Genomic DNA, 15,136 nt, shown 5'->3' with positions numbered 1-15,136 from the left:
TCTGCGTATAGAATACACACATTATATTGACCTTCTTACACCATCTGCTTAAACAATACACTGTATGGATCATCTGCATAATCAATACACTACATGGAACTTGAAAGACACTATGAACATGAAAAAAGAGACTTATGTGAATTATAAGGGTTTTAAAGTAAGCTATCGTTATTTAGAACAAACACGATTATATAAAAAAAAAAGCTTATAGAATGCTTGGGAATACTAATACATATTTACTACTAAAAAGTGATTCGACAAAACAATATCTGCAGGAACAAAGGGTTCTACTTAATAATACCTACAGGATAGAAGCCATTTATTAATCATTAAGTCTAAAATCCATGAGAGTAGGGGGTGTAGGGCTTAGCCCACTGGTTGGTGCTTTAAGTGTTCCTTAAATTCTCAAAAATTCTGTGCTTAGTCACTATCCTTGTTTGTAATTAAAAGTACATTAGAACAAATTAGATGGGCTCTAAACTAGCTTTACTATAATGCAGACCTCCCATAAGCAGAGTAAATAATTTTAATGGGTGATAATTTTTGCAGACACATAATTTAGTCATCTTATTGCTTTGAATGTGCTAGAACTATCTGGCATATTATGCAAATAAGATAAGAAATAGTTAATTTTACTTGGTTATTGAGTTGTGCAAAAATTAGACAAGCGACATTTGACTTTAAATATGCACAATGGTTCCCCATATATTATGTTAAATAGTGATTTCAGCTGCGCTAGTGCTTAACATTTTTGTGGGCAGACTAGATGGGCCAAATGGTTCTTATCTGCCGTCACATTCTATGTTTCTATGTAACATGAGTATTACGAAAACAAAAACATCATACATTTATAGCTATAAGGAGAGACGCCCAGGTCAATGACTTTAACTTTCTCACAGCAGTTTCTTTCGATTCGTATAATGTGTCGATATACATCAGGATGCACTATAGTCACTAAAACAACTTTAGCTTAATGTATCAGTGTTGGTATATAGATCATCACCCTACAGTCTCACTACTTAAATTACCACTATAGGCACCCAGACATCTTCCGCTCAATGAAGTGGTCTGGGTGCCAGGTTCCCCTAGTTTTAACCCTGCAGCTAAAAACATAGCAGTTTCAGAGAAACTGCTATGTTTACATTGAGGGTTAATCTAGTCTCTAGTGGCTGTCTCTGACAGCCACTAGAGGCCGCTTCCGTGATCCTCAATGCGAAAATCGCATTGAACTCAAGCTGGACGTCCATAGGAAAGCATTGAGTAATGCTTTCCTATGGGCTGTTTGAATGCGCGCGCGGCTCTGGACGCGCATGCGCATTCAGAGCTGACGTCGGCAGGGGGAGGAGAGGTCACCAGCGCCGAGGGAGCCCGACGCTGGACTAAGGTATGTGGCTGAAGGGTTTTTAACCCCTTCAGCGCCGAGGGAGGGGGGAACCTAAAAACCCTATAGTGCCAGGAAAGCAAAATTGTTTTCCTGGCACTATAGTGTTGCATTAATTCTCCACCATTTAGGAATTAAATCACTTTGTTTATACAGCTCTAGTCACACCTCCCTACATGGGACATACTGAGCCTTCATAAACACTTCATGTAAAGAGTCATCTAATGTTTACACTTCCTTTATTGCAAATTCTGTTTAGTTTAAAATTTCTTATCTCCTGTTCTGTTAAAAGCTTGCTAGATCCTGCAGAAGCCTTCTGTATGTAATTAAAGTTCAATTTACAGAGCAGGAGATAAAAATTGTTAAAGTAAGTTACATAGCATTAAAATGGCTAGGGCTGCATAAACAGAAACAAAAGTGATTTAGCACCTAAATAACAGTGAATTGAGCATTGATACTTAAGAGGCATGATCTATACACGAAAATAGCTTCATTAAGCTTAATTTGTTTTGGTGACTATAGTGTCCCTTGAATTCTGAAATTCTGCAGGATTATTATGTATGCAGCATTTATCCGATCCTTGTATTATTCTCTAAAGACACATATAAACAATACAAGAGCGTGCATCTGTAAAGATCGATTTGTCTCTATTATTATTAGTATTAGCATATATGTAGCGCCAACGTATTCCGCAGCCCTTTACGATATTGTGAAGTGGGGAATGTAACAATAAATGACAAAATTCTAATATGTTACAGTAACAATAGGTTGATAAGGACCCTGCTTGAAATTTAATTGCTGCACGTTTATTCACTAGACTGGAAATCAATTAACCTGGTTACACCCCATTGGCTTTTAAGCGGACAACAGGTCCTGCTACTTCCTGGTTTCGTTAGATCATTGGACCTTAACTCAAGCGGCAGCAATTGCTCAAAGCACCTGCCTTGCAAAGGCTTCTCATTGAGCTGCATTGGAATGTCTGTGATTGGACAGCTACAGAAAGTCTGGGCAGGGTTAGGAGGGGAGGACTTGCAAAGACTGCAGACAACTGCAGGTTTTGCAAGCTGTTTTTAGATATACCCACAATAAAAAAAATACATAATTAAATACATGCAAGTTTTCATTGGGGGTATATCTGCTAAACAGTAATTTTCATTCATTTTGTATTTGGGTAGTGGAGTGTCCTTTTAACCATGGAGACTATGACTGGAAGGCAAGATAAAGACAGCACAGAAGGAAGTTAGTAAGCTGGATCAACTTAACAGAGGTGGAAAGATCAAAGATAGATCCTGGCTGCTGCGGAAGTACAAGGATATGCAGGGCCGTTTGAAGGAATTTGGGGGCCCCGAGCAAAACGGACATGGAGGCCCCCCCAAACTCCAACCCCCCCCACCCCCCACATGCACGCTCAAGGTCTGGGCCCCCCGGCGCCCCCCCCTCCCTCCCTCCCCCTCCTGAGTCCGCCCACAGGGATGCAGTGTCTGCAGGGCCGGTGCAAGGATTTTTGCCGCCCTAGGCAAAAGTAAAGTTTGCCGCCCCCCATGTGACATCACAGTGCCCCACCCATATGATCTGCCATGTTAACTAACACAGTGCTGCAGTGCCGCCGTGTTTACAATAAAAGGCCTGCAGGGACAGGCTATAGACACCAGAACCACTACATTAAGCTACAGTGGTTCTGGGGACTATAGTGTCCCTTTAATGTGAGGTAAATTAGAGATTAGTGCCACGAATAATATACTAGATTGCCTACTTACAACCAGATGAGGATGATGATGGGCTTCAGCTGCCGTCTGGCTCCACTGGTCTGGTGTAGAACAGGCTCTCTGGAGGCGGTTTGTAACTGTGGTCACAAAAATCAATGTTCTGGGAGAACGGGAAGCAGCTCCATTTTTTGAGGGCCATTTACACAGTTTAAGGTCTGGGTCCCAGGGTCCACCTTCATGTTCCACCAATGAGTTTGTTCACAGGGTTGTGTGGGGGGGGAGGGGGGGATGTCCTGATGTGTGTAAGGAATGCATTGTGTGAATCTGTGTTTGTATGTGTAAGGGCTGCAAGGTGAGTTTGTGTATGTATGGGATGCAGTGTGTGTGTCTGTAAGGCAGTGTTTCCCAGCCCAGTCCTCAAGGCACACCTACCAGTCCAGGATTTAAGGATTACCCAGTTTTGTCTAAGGTGTTTTTAGAAAAAAAAGAAAAAACACCTTAGACACAACTGGGTCACCCCTAAATCCTGGACTGGTAGGTGTGCCTTGAGGACTGGGTTGGGAAACACTGCTGTAAGGGATGCACTGAGTGTGTGGAAGGGGTGCATTGTGTGTTGCTGTGTGTAAGGGATGCATTGCTTGTGTATGTGTGTAATGCATTGTGTGTTTTTCTGTGTGCAAGGGGTGCATTGTGTGTGTGATGGATGTCAATCTCTCCCCCTACCCCCGTCAATTACCTTCTTCTCCCCCCCTCTCATTGCCTTTCCCCCCCCCCTCCAATTTCCTTCTTCTCCCCCTCCCTCTCATTTCCTTCCTCCCCCTCCAATTTTCTTCCTCCCCCTCCAATTTCTTTCCTCTCCCCCCTCCAATTTCCTTCCTCCCTCCCCCCCTCAAGTTTCCTTCCTCCCTCCCCCTCAAATTTCCTTCCTCTCCCCCTCCCTCAAATTTCCTTCCTCTCCCCCTCCCTCAAATTTCCTTCCTCTCCCCCCCAAATTTCCTCCCTCCCTCTCCCCCCCACTCCCTCAAGTTTCCTCCCTCCCTCTCCCCCTCACTCCCTCAAATTTCCTCCCTCCCTCTCCCCCCCCACTCCCTCTCATTTCCTTCCTCTCCCTCCAATTTCTTTCCTCTCCCCCCCTCCAATTTCCTTCCTCCCTCCCCCCCTCAAGTTTCCTTCCTCCCTCCCCCCTCAAATTTCCTTCCTCTCCCCCTCCCTCAAATTTCCTTCCTCTCCCCCCCAAATTTCCTCCCTCCCTCTCCCCCCCCACTCCCTCAAATTTCCTCCCTCCCTCTCCCCCCCACCCACTCGAATTTTCTCCCTCCCCCACTCAAATTTTCTCCCTCCCCCCACTCAAATTTTCTCCCTCCCCCCACTCAAATTTTCTCCCTCCCCCCCACTCAAATTTTCTCCCTCCCCCCACTCAAAATTTCTCCCTCTCCCCCTCCCTCAAATTTCCTTCCTCTCCCCCCCAAATTTCCTCCCTCCCTCTCCCCCCCACTCCCTCAAATTTCCTCCCTCCCTCTCCCCCCCACTCCCTCAAATTTCCTCCCTCTCTCTCCCCCCACTCCCTCAAATTTCCTCCCTCCCTCTCCCCCCCACCCACTCAAATTTTCTCCCTCCCCCACTCAAAATTTTCTCCCTCCCCCCCTCAAATGTCCTCCCTCCCTCTCCCCCCAAATGTCCTCCCTCCCTCCTCTCCCCCACCCCCACTCACTGAAATGTCCTCCCTGAGTCCCTGACACCCGGCGGGCGCGCGAGGGAGCACTCTCCCTGGCTGAGTGCTTCCTCTTCAGCTCCCTCGCGCGCCGCGTACTGATGCCGGAGCCGGAAGATGACGTCATCTTCCGGCTCCGGCATCAGTACGGTGCGCGAGGGAGCTGAAGAGGAAGCACTCAGAGGAGAGTGCTCCCTCGCGCGCCCGCCGGGTGTCAGCAGGGCCAGCCTCTGGGGGGCCCTGAGGTGACCGGCTGCTGGGCCCCCCAGGAGAAGAGGCTGGCCCAGTGGGTACATACCGGGCCCCCGCGACCCGGTATGTACCCACTGAATGTGGGGCCCGGACGACCTGCCGGCTCTGCTTGGGGCCCCAGGCCAGCTCGGGGCCCCAAGCAGTTGCTTGTTTTGCCTGTTGGCTAGCGACGGGCCTGAGGATATGCCCATACCAAAGGCACTGGAAACAGCTAAGCAAAGACTGACAGCACTGGCAACCAGTCTGAGCAGATACACCAGAGAACCTGAGGCTAAGAGAATCAATGCCCTCTTTAATAAAGAACTATCCAAGGTGTATGCACAGCTACAGGGTAACCACCACATCTCTTTGCAAGACCCACCCAGAGCTGAGACTGAACAGTACTGGAAGAATATATGGGAGCAAGAAGCATCTCATAACACCGAGGTCCAGTGCTACTAGACCAGAAAGCAGACCACTGCATGCTGCCAGAACAGGAACCAGTCATCATCACAGTCAAATATATCCAACAGAGAGCAGCACATATGAAGAGCTGGTCAGCCCCAGGACCTGACATGATCCACAACTACTGGGTAAAGAAGTTAACAGCGCTGCATGAACACCAAGCAGCACAAATGAACCAGCTACTAGCAACAGGCTCCCACCCTGACTAGCTAACACAAGGCAGAACAATACTGGTCATGAAGGACCTTCACAAGGGAACAGCACCATCCAACTACCGACCAATAACGTGCCTCCCCACAACATGGAAACTCCTGTGAGGCATCATAGCCTCCAAGATCCAAGGGCATATGAGTCAATATATGAGCAATACTCAGAAGGGGATTGGAAACAACACAGGAGGATCAAAACACCAACTACTGGTAGACCAAGCAGTCACAAGGGATTCTAAGACCAGGCAGACCGATCTGTGCACGGCCTGGATTGACTACAAGAAAGCCTATGACACAATGCCACACACATGGATACTGGAATGCTTGGCTCTCTACAAGGTCAGCAAGACAATAAGAGCCTTCATCAAGAACTCGATGGGCAAGTGGAAAACAACTCTATAAGCCAATTCCAGGACAAGTGAACATTAAATGTGGCATATACCAAGGTGAATACAAATACAAAGAAAACAACTCCCAGCACTCCTGGGCGGCAGCAACGACCACAGTACACATCAGCCTCAATACATACAGCAAAAACCAAAGAAAAAAAGATACCTGCGCTCTCTCATAAATCCCTATGTATATTTAAACAAATGGAGGTCATTTAGTTACACCCTATTTACCAAGGTGCGCTATCCCCAATGCTGTTCTGCATAGGCCTCAACCCCCTTAGCCAGATCATCAAGAAGAGTGGATATGGATAGAGATTCAAGAGTGGAGCTGCCATCAGCCACCTACTCTACATGGACGACATCAAGCTGTATGCCAAGAATAAGCGAGACATTGACTCACTGATCCACCTAACTAGGATATACAGCAAGGACATCGGAATGTCGTTCGAACGAGAGAAATGCGGGCGGATGATAGCAAAAAGAGGGAAGATGATCAGGACAGAAGGAGTTGAAGTTTCAAAAGGCCAAATAGAAGATGTAGAGAACAGCTACAAGTACTTGGGGGTACCACAAACGAATGGCAACCATGAGAAAGAGGCAAGGAGGATAGCAACATCCAATTAGCTCCAAAGAGTCAGACAGGTCCTTAAGTCCCAGTTCAATGGCAAGAACATCAACACCAAGTCATCAACACATATGCCCTACTGGTCATCAGGTACACAGCTTAAATAATAACCTGGTAAAGAGAAGAACTGGTCACCATGGGTGTCAAGACCAGGAAACTACTCACTATGAATGGAGGATTCCACCCCAAATCCAGCACCCAGACACTGTCGGAAGGAAGGAGGTCGGGGCCTAATGAGTGTAAAGGTCACAGTCCTGGATGAAACATAGTGTATCCACAAGTACATCACAAAGATGGCTCCCAAAGATGAACTGCTAAGGGACTAAGGGAATGCCTGAGACTTCCACAGATCAAGGATACAGAAAAAGAGGAGGTTCCTTGCCAAGACAAACCTCTCATCCTACCAGTGATTGGAAAAGGCAGGACTGAAAGACAGCACTAAGGCACTAATCCTAGAAGCACAGGAGCAGGCACTCAGCACCAGATCAATAGAAGCTGGAGTCTACCACACCAGGTAAGACCCAAGGTGCATACTGTGCAAAGAGGCCTCTAAGACAGTCCAGCACCTAGTAGCCAAATGCAAGATGTTAGCCGAAACAGCATACATGGAGAGACACAACCAAATTGCTGGAATTGTGTACCAAAACATCTGCACAGAATATGGATTGGACCTGGCTAAGTTCAGATGGGAGATACCACAAAGGGTAGTTGAGAATGACAGGGCTAAGATCCTGTGGGACTTCAAGATCCAGACAGACAAGCAAGTGCTGGCAAACCAACCAGACATCGTGGTGGTAGACAGGGAACGAAAGACTGCAGTTGTGGTGGATGTGGCAATACCCAGTGACTAACAAAAAAAAGGAATTAGGCGCTCACTAAATAAACTAAAGGTGGGCAGCAGTGAACCGAGCAGGAATTCCCAATACCTACTCACAATAGTACAAACAAAACAAGATAGAAGTGCTAAACCGCGCCCAAACAGTGCAAATAGTAATTAAAATATATACATACAGATAATCCTATAATTAGGAATGTATGAAACCTTCAATAAAAAAAGTACAGAACAATAATAGTGCAATATGTCAGACGAAACAAGAGTTTATAGAAACGTATAAAAGACTCACTCACACTTTGCAGAGCTACTCAGAGCTCTGCCGTATAGCGCCTAGACGGTACAATCCCCGTCTCAGGATATCAAGTGATGGTGTGGTACGGTGTCCAATCCTCCACAGTAATATATGGAAAAAATAGAAATAGGATCCAATAGTATAGTATGTCTATCAAACAATTTGTAAATAAAGGAAAAGTATCCTACTTACAGATTTCAGAGCAAATATCTTGCTCTAGTGCAGGGGTAGGCAACCTTTTAGAAGCACTGTGCCGATATAGGATTGTGATGTCCCGTAGAGTGCCGATCCTATTTTTTTTTTTTATTCTTTATTTTTGTTGTGCACATATATATCACAGGCAGGTAAGAGGTGCCCCAAAAGCAGTCCTCCAACATATCCCACGCTCAACATGCGGGGCACAAGATGAACAGGCACATTTTATAATATAATATTAACCAGTAGAGACAGTCGCTTGTGTAGGTAGCTAGGTAGTTAATTCAAGTTAAATCATTGCGGTGACTATGCTTTTGATATCTAAACGTTAGTTACATCGCTTTAGTGCTATTAGTGAACAATTCCGTTACACAACGTATTTTGTATGAGTAGAGTAACGCATTATGAGTAGGCATTAAGCGTGCATCGATTAGCAGTAGGATACAGTTAGGTATTATGCTTTAAATTACTAAAAAATGCTAGCACATAAGATATATCATGAAGGAAAAGAAAGAAAAATAAAAGAAAAAAAATAAAACTACGCTTATTAACTAGTATTTAAACAAACTAGTGCCATTATCCTTGTCATGGGACTGCTACATGCAATGAGAGTGTAAGAGTGACACTAAGAGAAAAGTTTGAGTGACCAAAGGAATATGAAACTCGGCTAAATAGTGAGTTTGGGTGTCTGATCAGGCTAGGCATGCTAAGATTAGTGTCGCTCAGGCTTACAGCGGGAGGTGCTGGTTGGTGAAAGCATGCGTCGTCTAATGTGTGGTATGTGTGGTACATCATGGTTGGGTGTAATAAAAATCAGAGGCATTAACAAAGAGGAAAACATAAGTTGGTGCTTAATTAGATTAGGAGCTTATCATATATTATGCTGTGTTAAGTCTGCTGTTCAGGTTAAGTGGTTAGTAAAGTTCCATATGTGTTGCAGACAGTGTGCTGAGTTCGGATGTGTGTGTAGCAGCCTGGCGGCGGGCACGGAGTGCGGGCCTATCAGCCTATTCCTCTTGTCGGGTAGGGTCCTTCTCTGTCATCCACAGCATCCCCGCCAGGATCCCACCCTCCGGGCCAAGTGTTCAGGCTGGTATGCAGGGGGGTCCGCAAACAGGAGGATTGTTCCGTATCAGAGTCCTGAGTGTGCCTGTCGCAGGTCTTGTGCCAGCCCCGGCTAGAGTAACAGGCCACTCGGGCCGGAGGGCTACGTTGGGGCCCAATGTGCTTGGCTGGACGATTTTGGCGTGATCTGCAATTCACTAGAGGGCCATTGTGATGAGGTGTAGGCTTAGATTGCTTCTTGTGCCTGTTCCCCCATGGCGTTTTTCCTGAGTCTCTTGGTGAGTATTTGGGTAGATGGTGGTGCTGACCGGCCAGGTGGTCTCGTGGTGTTGCGCTGCGACTTGCATGCTTGGTGATAGGCCTCTGAGCTTTAGGTGTATTTCTCAGGGTGCTATAAGGAGTGGTAGGCTGAGGTTGGTCCAGTGAGTGAGACCAGGTTAGGCTCCGAGTGGCTCCCTGCTGGCTGTGTTGCCTCTGCTTTCCATCCAGCCTCTTTGTGACTTGCTTAAGGTCTGTCTGGCTTAACTTCTTGTCAGTCCGTATGTTGCTTTGGGTTGGTTTTGTCATGGCACAATGTACCTCTTTCTGTAGGGTTAGTTCTCAGCCCAGAATGCATTAAAGGCTTTGACGATGCCGTCCTCCCCGGGTAGCCCTCGTTTTGGGGGTTTGGAGTGAGATGGGCCTTGGTTCGGCGGCCATCTTGGCTTCCTCCGTGTGGAAGTGTAACTCTTCAGGGCCCCTCCGGCTAGGACGGGGTGAGTATTTCTGCTCCTTATGGTGGACCAGGATAACCCCCGCTGGTCCATGGGGGGGGGAGCAATTACGGGCTCCACGGTCGACCGGAGTGCAAGGAGAGCGGCCGTCTCCCCCTGCCCTGGACTCCCGTAGGCCGCATGGTTGCGTCATCGTGGAGTTGCTGACCGTCAGCGGATTTTACCGCACGCACTGTGTCCCCGAGCTGTTTGCGAGTGCCCAGTAGGTGAGTGGGGTTGTACACAGTTAGTTTTGTCTGGGTAGTCAGGCGATTTCCCGGTCCTGGGCCCAGAGCTCAGGTAGCATGCGACCGTCCGCTCCGGCAGTCGGGCTCCGCGATCCTATTTTTTTTAAATTGAGGTGTGTATGCTGCCATATTCTGCTTGTGTTATTTTGACTGTAATTGCTTTGTATCGTTGTATTTGTGCGTATATGAGCTATTATATTGTATGTGTTCGTTAGTAGTTTATGGTATCGTGTATGATACCTCTGAATGTGGGCTGTGTATGAGGGCTGCTTGTGGAATTGTGTGTGGATATGTCACATTGTGTGTTTGGTAGTGTGTGGGGGCTGTTTGGGGTATTGTATGTGAGAGGCTGCATGTGGGGTTGTGTGCATGTATGTGGATTGTTAGTGGTGTTGCGTTTGTGGGCATTGTGTGTTGTGTGTGTGTGTGTGGGCTGTTCATATTATTTGTATGAGGGGAGGGTTATTCTGCATTTCTGTGTATATCTAGCAGTGTGGGTGGGTTCCCTGGGTTCCAGTGGGGACCAGGCTGGCCAGGTACAGGTTAAGGACAGGAGCTGGGATAGCTGTCGATGGCTGCTCTACTACAGTGTGGATTCCCATTCACAAGTGCTTCCTCTACGTGCTGCAGTGCATAAATTGAGGATTGTCCTTCACCACCTCTTCGTATTAGCAGATATCTGAAGTTTTACTGGGACTCCTGATAGGCCAGAGTGTGTTTGGCTCTAGCAGCCTTGAGTGCCGTGCAAAGACACCTCGAGTGCCGTGCTTGGCACTAGTGCCGTATGTTGCCTACCCCTGCTCTAGTGTATACAGCATATGGTGGTATAATCCAGTGACTATAATATCAGGAAGAAGGAACACGAGAAGGTGGACAAATACCAAGACTGAAAGAAGAACTAGAAAGGATGTGGAAAGTGATGGTAGTAGTAATCCCAGTTGTGATAGGAGCACTTGGGGCTGTGACTCCCAAGTTTGGGGGGTGGCTTCAACAGATTCCAGGTGGGACATCTGAGATCGCTGTCCAGAAGAGTGCAGTTCCAGGAACAGCTAAGATACTGTGCAGAACCCTCAAACTCCCAGGCCTCTGATAGAGGACCTGAGAATGAGGAATAAACATACCACCCAGGAGGGGTGAGAAAATAAATGTATACATATATATATATATATATATATATATATGTAACTATCTATATATATATATATATACACAGTGGCGGCTCTAGACTTTATGAGGCCTTGGGCGAAACTCAAACAAGAGGCCCCCCACTAACACTCATAGTAAAAAAACATATAGGGGTTGCATCGTGTGTATAATGAGCTGTTGTTATAATGTATGACAGGCTTGCAGCTCTGGATACAGAGAGCTAGTCTCTGTATTCACCGTTGGGGTGAGTGTGGCACGGTTGAAGGAGAAAGTATGACAGGGCAATGGGGAGGTGAGAGTGACAGGATGAGGGAGGGTTATGTGACCGGGTGAGTGTGGCATGTCTAGGCAGGATGAGTGACAGGATAGGAGAAGTTAATGTGATAGGGTGAAGGGGGATAAGTTTGACAGGGTTATGGGTTATGTGTTGCACAGCTGGAGGAGGGAGTGTGACAAGACAAGGGAAAGTGAGTTGGACAGGATTATGTGACAGGGTGAGAGTGGCATGGTTGGGCACGAGAGAAAGGGTTAATGTGAAAAAGGATGAGTGTGACAGGATGAGAGACGATGAGTGTGATAGGATTAGGGGGATTAATGTGATAGGGTGAGTGTAGAAGAGCAAGGGCTGGTAATTGTGGTATGGATGGAGGGGGTGAGAGTGACAAGATTAGGAGAGGTTAATGTGAGCAAGGCTGGGTGAAGGGGGCATGACAGCATGTGGGGGTGACAGTGTGGGGGTGGCTGTATGTGTGTGGAATTGTGACGGTGGGTAGGTGAGAGTGTGGGAGGCAGTGTTGGAAAGGGTGACAGTGTGTGCAGGGGCAGTGTGTGGGAGGCGTGACTGTATGTATTGGTGACATAGTGTTGGGGGCTGACAATATGGTGTGTGAAAGGGTAACAGGGTGAGAGAGCAGTGTGGAGGAATGTGACAGTTTTGGGGGAAGGGTGTGAGTGGGTGACAGTGAGGGGGCAGGGTGTGTTACAGTGTGGGACACAGTGTAGTGAGTGCAGGGTGTGTGACCTTGTGGGTGTCAGAGTGTGTGGGGGAGCAGGGTGTGTGACAGTGGGGGGCATTTTGTGGGAGAAACTGGGTGGGGGCAGAGTGTATGGGAGACAGTGTGGGGAACAGTGTCTATGGTGGTCAGTGTGGTCATCAGTGTGGGGGGCAGCGTCTGTGGTGGTCAGTGTGTGTGGGGGGCAGGGCATGTGGCTGGCAGGGCAACGTGGGTGCAGTGTATGTGGTGGGCAGGGTATGTGGGTGGGCAGTGGGGGTGGGAGGGTAGTGTGGGTGGGCAGTGTATGTAGGTGGGCAGTGAGGGTGGGACTGGGAGGGTAGTGTTGGGGCAGTGTGGGTGGGCAGTGTTGGGGCAGTGTATGTAGGTGGGAGGGCAGTGTATGTAGGTGGGAGGGCAGTGTTTGGGACAGTGAGGGTGGGCAGTGTTTGGGACAGTGAGGGTGGGCAGTGTTTGGGACAGTGAGGGTGGGCAGTGTTGGGGACAGTGAGGGTGGGTGGGCAGTGTTGGGGACAGTGAGGGTGGGTAGTGTTGGGGACAGTGAGGGTGGGCAGTGTTGGGGACAGTGAGGGTGGGTGGGCAGTGTTGGGGACAGTGAGGGTGGGTGGGCAGTGTTGGGGACAGTGAGGGTGGGCAGTGTTGGGGACAGTGAGGGTGGGCAGTGTTGGTGGGTGGGCAGTGTTGGGGCAGTAAGGGTGGGTGGGCAGTGTTGGGGACAGTGAGGGTGGGTGGGCAGTGTTGGGACAGTGAGGGTGGGCAGTGTTGGGGCAGTGAGGGTGGGCAGTGAGGGTGGGTGGGCAGTGTTGGGGCAGTGAGGGTGGGCAGTGTTGGGACAGTGAGGGTGGTCAGTGTTGGGGCAGTGAGGGTGGGTTGGCAGTGTTGGGTCAGTGAGCATGGGCAGTGTTGGGACAGTGAGGGTGGGTGGGCAGTGTTGGGGCAATGAGGGTGGGCAGTGTTGGGGACAGTGAGGGTGGGCAGTGTTGGGGACAGTGAGGGTGGGCAGTGTTGGGGACAGTGAGGGTGGGCAGTGTTGGGGACAGTGAGGGTGGGCAGTGTATTTGGGACAGTGAGGGTGGGCAGTGTATTTGGGACAGTGAGGGTGGGCAGTGTTGGGGCAGTGAGGGTGGATGGGGAGTATTGGGGCAGTGAGGGTCGGTGGGTAGTGTTGGGGACAGTGTGTGTGGAGGCTGTGACAAGCCTCCACACACTAAAATACCTTGTTTTGTAATAAAATTCCCTGGTGGTCCAGTGGCAGCAGTCCCTGGTGGTCCGGTGGGATGGCTATTCTGTCTGCAGCTCCGCGAGAGCTGCAGACCTCGTTCTCGCGAGCACCTGTCAGAGCATTGCCGTGGTAACCCGCGGCAATGCTCTGTGTGCTCGCGAGAACCTTATTATGTGATCTGCAGCTCTGCACTCGGCGGAGCTGCAGATCAGAGGCTGGCTCTCCCTGTGGACAGACCATGTGGAGGGGCCACCCGGCGGAATACTGGGCAAGCCGCCGGGCCCCCTCTCACTGTCGAGTCCTCGGTCACTGACCGAGGACCCGACAGTGCAGTCTGCCCTAAGGCGATTTAGGCGGCCGCGAGGCCCCAGCAAGCGCGAGGCCTTAGGCGGCCGCCTAAATCGCCTAATTAGAGAGCCGCCTCTGTATATACACACACACACACATTCTAATGTAGAGTCTCAAGAGCACAACAGTACCCCTCAAGTATAGGTTTTATGGTGATTTGGAAAGTTACAGGGTAAAACATAAGATTTGCCATTTTCTATTTTTGTAAATTGCTATTTGCCAGATTGGCTATGTTGCCTTTGAGACGGTATGGCAGCCCAGAAATGATAATGAACCCTAATATTAACACAAAACAGTATTTTGTAATAGCCACTGGCCAAATGTAGCATTTATATTTGTTTGTGTGTGAAAAATGCAAAAAAAGAATATGAACGCTAACTTTGGTCAGTGTTTGTGACTAAGTGGCTACTAGAAAAAACTGGACATACCCTATTTGCAATACCTTGGGTTGTCTACATTTGCAAATGGTTTGCCATTATGGGGGTAATTCTTATTCCTGGGCTACAATGCGGTCTCAAAGGCAACATTACCAATTTGGCAAATTTCAATAAAAATGAAATGAAATGAAATGGGCAAGCCTTATATATGACCCTGTAACTTTCAAAAACACTATAAATCTAGTACATGGGGGGTACTATTATACTCAGGAGACTTCGCTGAGCACAAATATTAGTGTTTCAAAACAGTAAAACGTAAGTAATTATATCACCAGTGAAAGTGCCGTTTGTGTGTGAAAAATGCTAATAACTTTACTTTCACTGACAATATCATCGCTGTGATATGTTTTATGGTTTTGAAACACTAATATTTGTGTTCAGTGGAGTCTCCCGAGTAAGACAGTAACCCCCCCATATACAGGTTTTAGGGTGTCTTGGAAAGAGACAGGGTCAATATAGGGCTTGCCCATTTCCGTTTGCCAGATTGGTTTGATGGGTCTATGGTGCCTTTTGAGACCATATGGTAGCCCAGGAATGTGAATTAACCCCATCATGGCATACCATTTTCAAATGTAGACAACTCAGTGTATTCAAAATGGGGTATGTCCAGTTTTTTCTAGTAGCCACTTAATCACAAACACTGGCCAAAATTAGCATTCATATTTGTTTTTTTGCATTTTTCACACACAAACAAATATAAATGCTAACTTTGGCCAGTGTTTGTGACGAAGTGGCTACTACAAAAGACTGTACATTCCCCATTTTGAATACCCTGGGCTGTCTACTTTTTTCAAATGGTATGTCATGGTGGGTTTATTTTCATTTCTGGGCTGCCATACCGTCTCAAACTAATTTGGCAAATT

This window comes from Pelobates fuscus, chromosome 1 (genome assembly GCF_036172605.1).
Source record: "Pelobates fuscus isolate aPelFus1 chromosome 1, aPelFus1.pri, whole genome shotgun sequence".
In the NCBI taxonomy this organism is placed as follows: Eukaryota; Metazoa; Chordata; class Amphibia; order Anura; family Pelobatidae; genus Pelobates; species Pelobates fuscus.
Note: the sequence above shows the minus strand (reverse complement) of the source record.